Source organism: Podarcis liolepis (assembly GCF_965112155.1).
Source record: "Podarcis liolepis genome assembly, contig: HAP1_SCAFFOLD_318, whole genome shotgun sequence".
NCBI classification, from domain to species: domain Eukaryota; kingdom Metazoa; phylum Chordata; class Lepidosauria; order Squamata; family Lacertidae; genus Podarcis; species Podarcis liolepis.
The window spans coordinates 414-7,565 of NW_028148787.1; the positions used below are offsets into that span (position 1 = coordinate 414).

General features: G+C 33.3%; 1 long non-coding RNA gene across 2 annotated transcripts; it reads right to left on the reverse strand.

The window, feature by feature from the left end:
- Positions 1 to 532: 532 nt before the first annotated feature.
- LOC310699050 lies at positions 533 to 6,667 on the reverse strand. 2 transcript variants are annotated; one of them, XR_014521904.1, is made up of 3 exons: positions 6,589 to 6,667; positions 4,211 to 4,319; positions 533 to 671 (listed from the first exon to the last, which is right to left on the reverse strand). It is a non-coding gene; the product is annotated as an uncharacterized lncRNA (long non-coding RNA). The 2 variants fall into 2 exon arrangements; XR_014521905.1 differs by lacking the exon at positions 6,589 to 6,667 and adding an exon at positions 5,347 to 5,360.
- Positions 6,668 to 7,152: the final 485 nt, after the last annotated feature.

A 7,152-nucleotide genomic window follows, 5' to 3' on the forward strand; every position in this document is an offset into this window, starting at 1 on the left:
AGGAGGGAAGGAAAGGAAGGAAGGAAGGAGGGAAAAGGAAGGAAAGAAGGGAAGGAAGGAAGGAAGGAGGGAGGGAAGGAAAAGGAAGGAAAGAAGGAGGGAAGCAGGGAGGGAAAAGGAAGGAAAGAAGGAGGGAGGGAAGGAAGGAGGGAAGGAAGGAAGGAAGGAGGGAGGGAGGGAGAAAAGGAAGGAAGGAGGGAAGGAAGGAAGGAGGGAGGGAGGGAAGGAAGGAAGGAGGGAGGGAAGGAAAAGGAAGGAAAAAAGGAGGGAAGCAGGGAGGGAAAAGGAAGGAAAGAAGGAAGGAGGGAAGGAAGGAAGGAGGGAAGGAAAGGAAGGAAAGAAGGAGGGAAGCAGGGAGGGAAAAGGAAGGAGGGAAGGAAGGAGGGAAGGAAGGAGGGAAGGAAGGAAGGAAGGAGGGAAAAGGAAGGAAGGAAGGAAGGAAGGAGGGAAAAGGAAGGAAGGAAGGAGGGAAAAGGAAGGAAAGAAGGAGGGAAGGAAGGAAGGAAGGAAGGAAAGAAGGAAGGAAAAGGAAGGAGGGAGGGAAGGAAGGAAGGACGCACCGAAGACGAAATTGTCGGGTCGGAAGATCTGCCCGAAAGGCCCGGAGCGGACGGAGTCCATGGTGCCGGGTTCGAGGTCGACCAGGACGGCGCGGGGGACGTATTTCCCGCCTATAGGGGGGAGAAGAAAACGGGAAATGAAAAGGCGGAAACAGGAAGAAGAGAAATATGAAAACGGAAAACATGAAGAATAAAAATGTGGAAAGATGTGGAATATATATATATATATTTCTGTGTATATGTGTATATATGTGTATTTACTGTATATATAGCTGTGTGCATGTGTATATGTGAGTGTATTTACTATATATGTGTATATTTGTGTATGTACTGTATATATATATTTCTGTGTATATGTGTATGTACTGTATATATAGGTGTGTGCGTGTATATATGTGTGTGTATTTACTATATATGTGTATATATGTGTATGTAGTGTATATATCTGTGTATATGTGTGTATATATGTATTTCCTGTATATATAGCTGTGTGTATATGTGTGTGTATTTACTATATATGTATATATATGTGTATGTACTGTATATATAGCTGTGTGCGTGTATATGTGAGTGTATTTACTATATATGTGTAGATATGTGTATGTACTGTATATATATTTGCTTTCGTAGATATATATATATCTATCTACGATAGATATATATATATATCTATCTTTTCGTGTATATATATTTCTGTATATATGTGTATTTACTGAATATATAGCTGTGTGCGTGTGTATATGTGAGTGTGTTTACTATATATGTGTATATTTGTGTATGTACTGTATATATATTTCTGTGTATATGTGTATATATGTGTATTTACTGTATATATAGGTGTGTGCACATATATATGTGAGTGTATTTACTATATATGTGTATATATGTGTATGTACTGTATATATATTTCTGTGTATATGTGTATTTACTGTATATATAGGTGTGTGCGTGTATATATGTGTGTGTATTTAATATATATGTGTATATATGTGCATGTACTGTATATATATTTCTGTGTATGTGTATATATATGTATTTACTGTATATATAGCTGTGTGCATGTGTATATGTGAGTGTATTTACTATATATGTGTATATTTGTGTATGTACTGTATATATACTTCTGTGTATATGTGTATTTACTGTATATATAGGTGTGTGCGTGTATATATGTGAGTGTATTTACTATATATGTGTATATTTGTGTATGTACTGTATATATATTTCTGTGTATATGTGTGTATATGTGTATTTACTGTATATATAGGTGTGTGCGTGTGTATGTGTGTGTATTTACTATATATGTATATATATGTGTATGTAGTGTATATATAGCTGTGTGCGTGTGTATGTGTGTGTATTTCCTATATATGTGTATATTTGTGTATGTACTGTATATATATTTCTGTGTATATGTGTATTTACTGTATATATAGGTGTGTGCGTATATATATGTGTGTGTATTTACTATATATGTGTATATTTGTGTATGTAGGGTATATATATTTCTGTGTTTATGTGTGTATATGTGTATTTACTGTATATATAGGTGTGTGCGTGTGTGCATATATATATGTGTGTATATTTACTATATATGTGTATATTTGTGTATGTAGTGTATATATATATTTCTGTGTATATGTGTGTATATGTGTATTTACTGTATATATAGGTGTGTGCGTGTGTATGTGTGTGTATTTACTATATATGTGTAGATATGTGTATGTACTGTATATATATTTCTGTGTATATGCAGGTTTTGTATATGCAGGTTTTGTATTTCTGTGTATATGTGTATATATATGTATTTACTGTATATATAGGTGTGCGTGCGTGTATATGTGAGTGTATTTACTATATATGTGTATATTTGTGTATGTACTGTATATATATTTCTGTGTATATGTGTATATATGTGTATTTACTGTATATATAGGTGTGTGCGTGTATATGTGTGTGTATTTAATATATATGTATATATATGTGCATGTACTGTATATATATTTCTATGTATATATGTGTATTTACTGTATATATAGCTGTGTGCGTGTGTATGTGTGTGTATTTACTATATATGTGTATATATGTGCATGTACTGTATATATATTTCTGTGTATATGTGTATTTACTGTATATATAGGTGTGTGCGTGTATATGTGAGTGTATTCACTATATATGTGTATATTTGTGTATGTAGTGTATATATATGTTTCTGTGTATATGTGTGTATATGTGTATTTACTGTATATATAGCTGTGTACGTGTGTATATGTGTGTGTATTTACTATATATGTGTATATATGTGCATGTACTGTATATATATTTCTGTGCATGTGTGCGTATATATGTGTATGTACTGTATAGATAGGTGTATGTATACACACACACATGTATTTTCTAGATGTGTGTGCATATGTGTATACTATGTGTGTGTGTACTGTATACATATATGTGAATATTTGTATGTGTGCATGTATATGTGCATGTATATGTGTCTGTACTGTAAATATATATGTGTGTGTGTATATATGTATATGAATGTGTGTGTGTGTGTGTGTGTGTATATGTTTGTGTATCTATGTGTGTGTGCATGTACTATGTGAGTGTGTGTGTGTATATATATATATATATGTATGTGTGTATATATATGTATATGTGCATGTATATATATGTGTGTGTACTGTATCTATATGTATATGTTTGTCTGCATGTACTATGTGTGTGTATATATATGTGCGTGTGTCTATATGTGTTTATATATACACGCACACATATATATACAGTACATACACACACATATATATGTATATGTGCGTGTATATATGTGTGTATATATGTATATGCATGTATATATGAGTGTGTGTGCATATATGTGTGCATGTACTGTTTGTGTGTGTATGCGTGTATATATATGTTTGTGTGTGTGTGTGTACTGTATGTATAAACATAAACACACACGTATATTTATATGTATGTGTGTATATATGTGTATTTACTGTATATATAGGTGTGTGCGTGTGTATATGTGTATTTACTATATATGTGTGCGCCCCTATAGGTACATATATCTATCTATATGTGACTTTTTTTTTGGCTCCGCCCACCGGTGGCCTCGTATACATACATATATATATATATGTATATGTATGTGTGTATATAGATGGATATATACCCCCCCTATATATATATATATATATTTAATATTTGGCGTGTTTCCCCCCCCCCACGCCGCCCGCCCACCGGTGGCCCTCCCTACACCCCCGGGTGCCCCTATAGATACATATCTATCTATCTATCTATATGGGAAAGGTTTGGCTCCGCCCACCGGTGGCCTCCCTACACACCCAGGTATACCTATATATATATATATATATATATATATATATATATATATATGAGATTTTTTGGGGGGCGTTCCCCCCCCACGCCGCCCTACACCCCCAGGCGCCCCTATAGATACATATATCTATCTATATGTGACTTTTTTTGGCTCCGCCCACCGGTGGCCTCCCTACACACCCAGGTATACCTATATCTATATCTATATAGATATATGAGAGATTTTTTGGGCGTTCCCCACCCCCCACCCCCAGGCGCCCCTATAGATACATATATCTATCTATATGTGACTTTTTTTTGGCTCCGCCCACCGGTGGCCTCGTTGTAGTAGACGTTGATCCTCTCTAGCTGGAGGTCGCTGTCTCCGTGGTAGGTGCCGGTCGGGTCGATGCCGTGCTCGTCCGAGATGACCTCCCAGAACTAAGGGGGGGGGGATTAATTAATTTTAATTGAGTTTTGAAAAAATTAATTGGATTTCATTTCAAGAACAAGAATTGAATTTAAGAAAATACATAGCTTGGTTTAAAAACCAAGAAATTAATTTAATCGTTTTTCAAAAATAACGGAATTAATAAATAATTGAAGGAACAATTATTTCATTTAATAGTTTTTCAGAAATAATTTTAAAAAGTAACTTAATTTAAAAAACAAGGATTTAATAGTTTTTTTAAAAAATAATTTAATTTTAAAAATTAACTTAATTGAAGAAACAATGATTTAATAGTTTTTATTACAAAAATAATTTAAAAAACAAGGATTAAATTTAATTTTTTAAAAATAATTTAATATTAAAACATAATTTAATTTAAGATCATTTAATTAAAAAAAATTAATTTAATAATTTAATTTAATAATTTAATTTATAAAACAATAATTTAATATTTTAAAAAATAATTTAATTTAACTTTTAAAAATTAACTTAATTTCATTTAATTAAATTAAAAAAATTAAGATTAAGATTAAAATTAAAAAGCAGCTGAGCGGCGCTTTTGTCCCTCACTTTCCCCAATTATTGTTGTTGTTATTAATTATCAATTCTTCCCAAATTATGATATACACATTAATATTGATAAGTTCTATGAACATGATTAATTATATATGCAATATTGTTATTATTCATTAATTATTATTCGTTATATTGATTTTAATTATAATAATGATTATTCTTGTGAAACCTTGGTTGTCCTCAATTTCCCCTTATTATTAATTATTGTCACTATTAATTATGAGTTAATTATTATAACAACAGTAATCATTACTTCTTTTTAACATTCAATTAATTCCTTCCCTCCTCATTTCTATTAATAATCCTAATAATTATTTATTATTATTCAACCTTGTTGCCGTTTTTTAATTCCTTTCCCACATGATTCATTATTATTATATTAATGGATAATTATTAATTATTTGATCTCCCAATAATCCTTATTAATTATGATTGTTCAACCTTGGCGCCGATTTTTAATCCCTACCCCCTTACTATTAGTATTATTAATTATTATTACATTAATAGATCATTATTAATTAATTCATTCTTAAATCCTTGGTGGAATAATCATAATGAATAATGATTATTTAATTCCTCCTTTCCCTCCCCCCCTCAATTCCCCCTCGTTATTATATTATATTAATTGTATAAATGATTAATTATGGTATTAATTCATTATTTTTCCATTCTCCCTCCACCTTGGCGCCGATTTTTAATCCCTTCCCCTCTTACCATTATTATTATTAACTATTATTACATTAATGGATCATTATTAATTAATTAATTCTTAAATCCCATAATTAAGAACGATTATTTGATTCCTTCCTCCCCCTCAATCCCCCCTTGTTATTATATTAATTGTATTATTGATTAATTATTGCATTAATTAATAATTAATTATTCATTATTGTATAAATTAATAAATCAATTGATAAATAATTAATAATTATTTTCCAATTCTCCTTCCACCTTGGCGCTGATTCCCCCTCCTTATTATATTAATTGTATTAAAATGATTAATTATTGTATTAATTAACTAATAATCAATTATACAATATTGTATTAATGAACTGATAATTAATAATTATTTTTCAATTCTCCTTCCACCTTGGCGCCGATTCCCCCTCGTCATACCATATGAATTGTATTAAAATGATTGTATGTATTAATAATTAATTATTCAATATTGTATTAATTAATAAATTGATTGATAATTAATTAAAAATCAATTAAAACTTAGTTATTTTTCAATTCTCCTTCCACCTTGGCGCCGATTCCCCTTATTATATTAATTGTATTAAAATGATTAATTATTGTATGAATTAATTAATAAACTAATAATCAATTATTCATTATTGTATTAATAAATAGCTAATTGATTAATTATTAGTTATTTTTCAATTCTCCTTCCACCTTGTATTAAAATGATTAGTGATCGTATGTATTAATGAATAAACTAATAATTATTCGTTATGGTATTAATTGATAAATTGATAATCAATCAATTATTAAGCAGTAACTGTTTTTCAATTCTCCTTCCACCTTGTACTAAAACGATTAATGATCGTATGTATTAGTTAATAGACTAATAATCCATCATTCATTATTGTATTAATTGATAATTAATTGATTGGTTGATAATAAATTGATAATTAATTAATAATCGGTTATTTTTTTCCCCCCAATTCTCCTTCTTTCCACCTTGGCGCCGATTTGGTTGCCGCACTGGCCGGCTTGCAAATGCACAATCTCCCTCATCTTTTCCCGGTTCTTTTTTCCGTTAATTGACGCGGCTTCTTAGCTTAGAGATGCTGCCCGCTCGACGCGCCGGAGAGACTGGCGGCGTCCCGGCAACGGGCGACGGCTTTTATACCCGGGCCAACTCGGGCGCGGATTGGCCAACGGCCGCGGCGCGCGGGAGGCGATTGGTCGCGCGGAATAACCCTCCTTTGTTCATTGCCCGCCGCTGATTGGAGCGCGGGTCCCGCACCTCGACGCCGATTGGGCCACTCCCTTGTCCGTCACGCCTCCTCGATGGAGCGCCGTTTCCCCGCCTCCGCGAGGCTGCTCATTGGTCGACGCTCCTTTCCCTCAGCGCCGGCGGCGGCGCTCATTGGTCGGCGCTCTTTTCCCTCGCGAGCCGACCTGATTGGAGCGTCCTTCCCTCAGCTCGACGCCTATTGGGCCGCTTCCTTGTCCGTCACGCCTCCTCCGCCGAGGGGCGATTCCCATTGGCCCGTTCCACCGCTCAATGCAGCGCCGTTT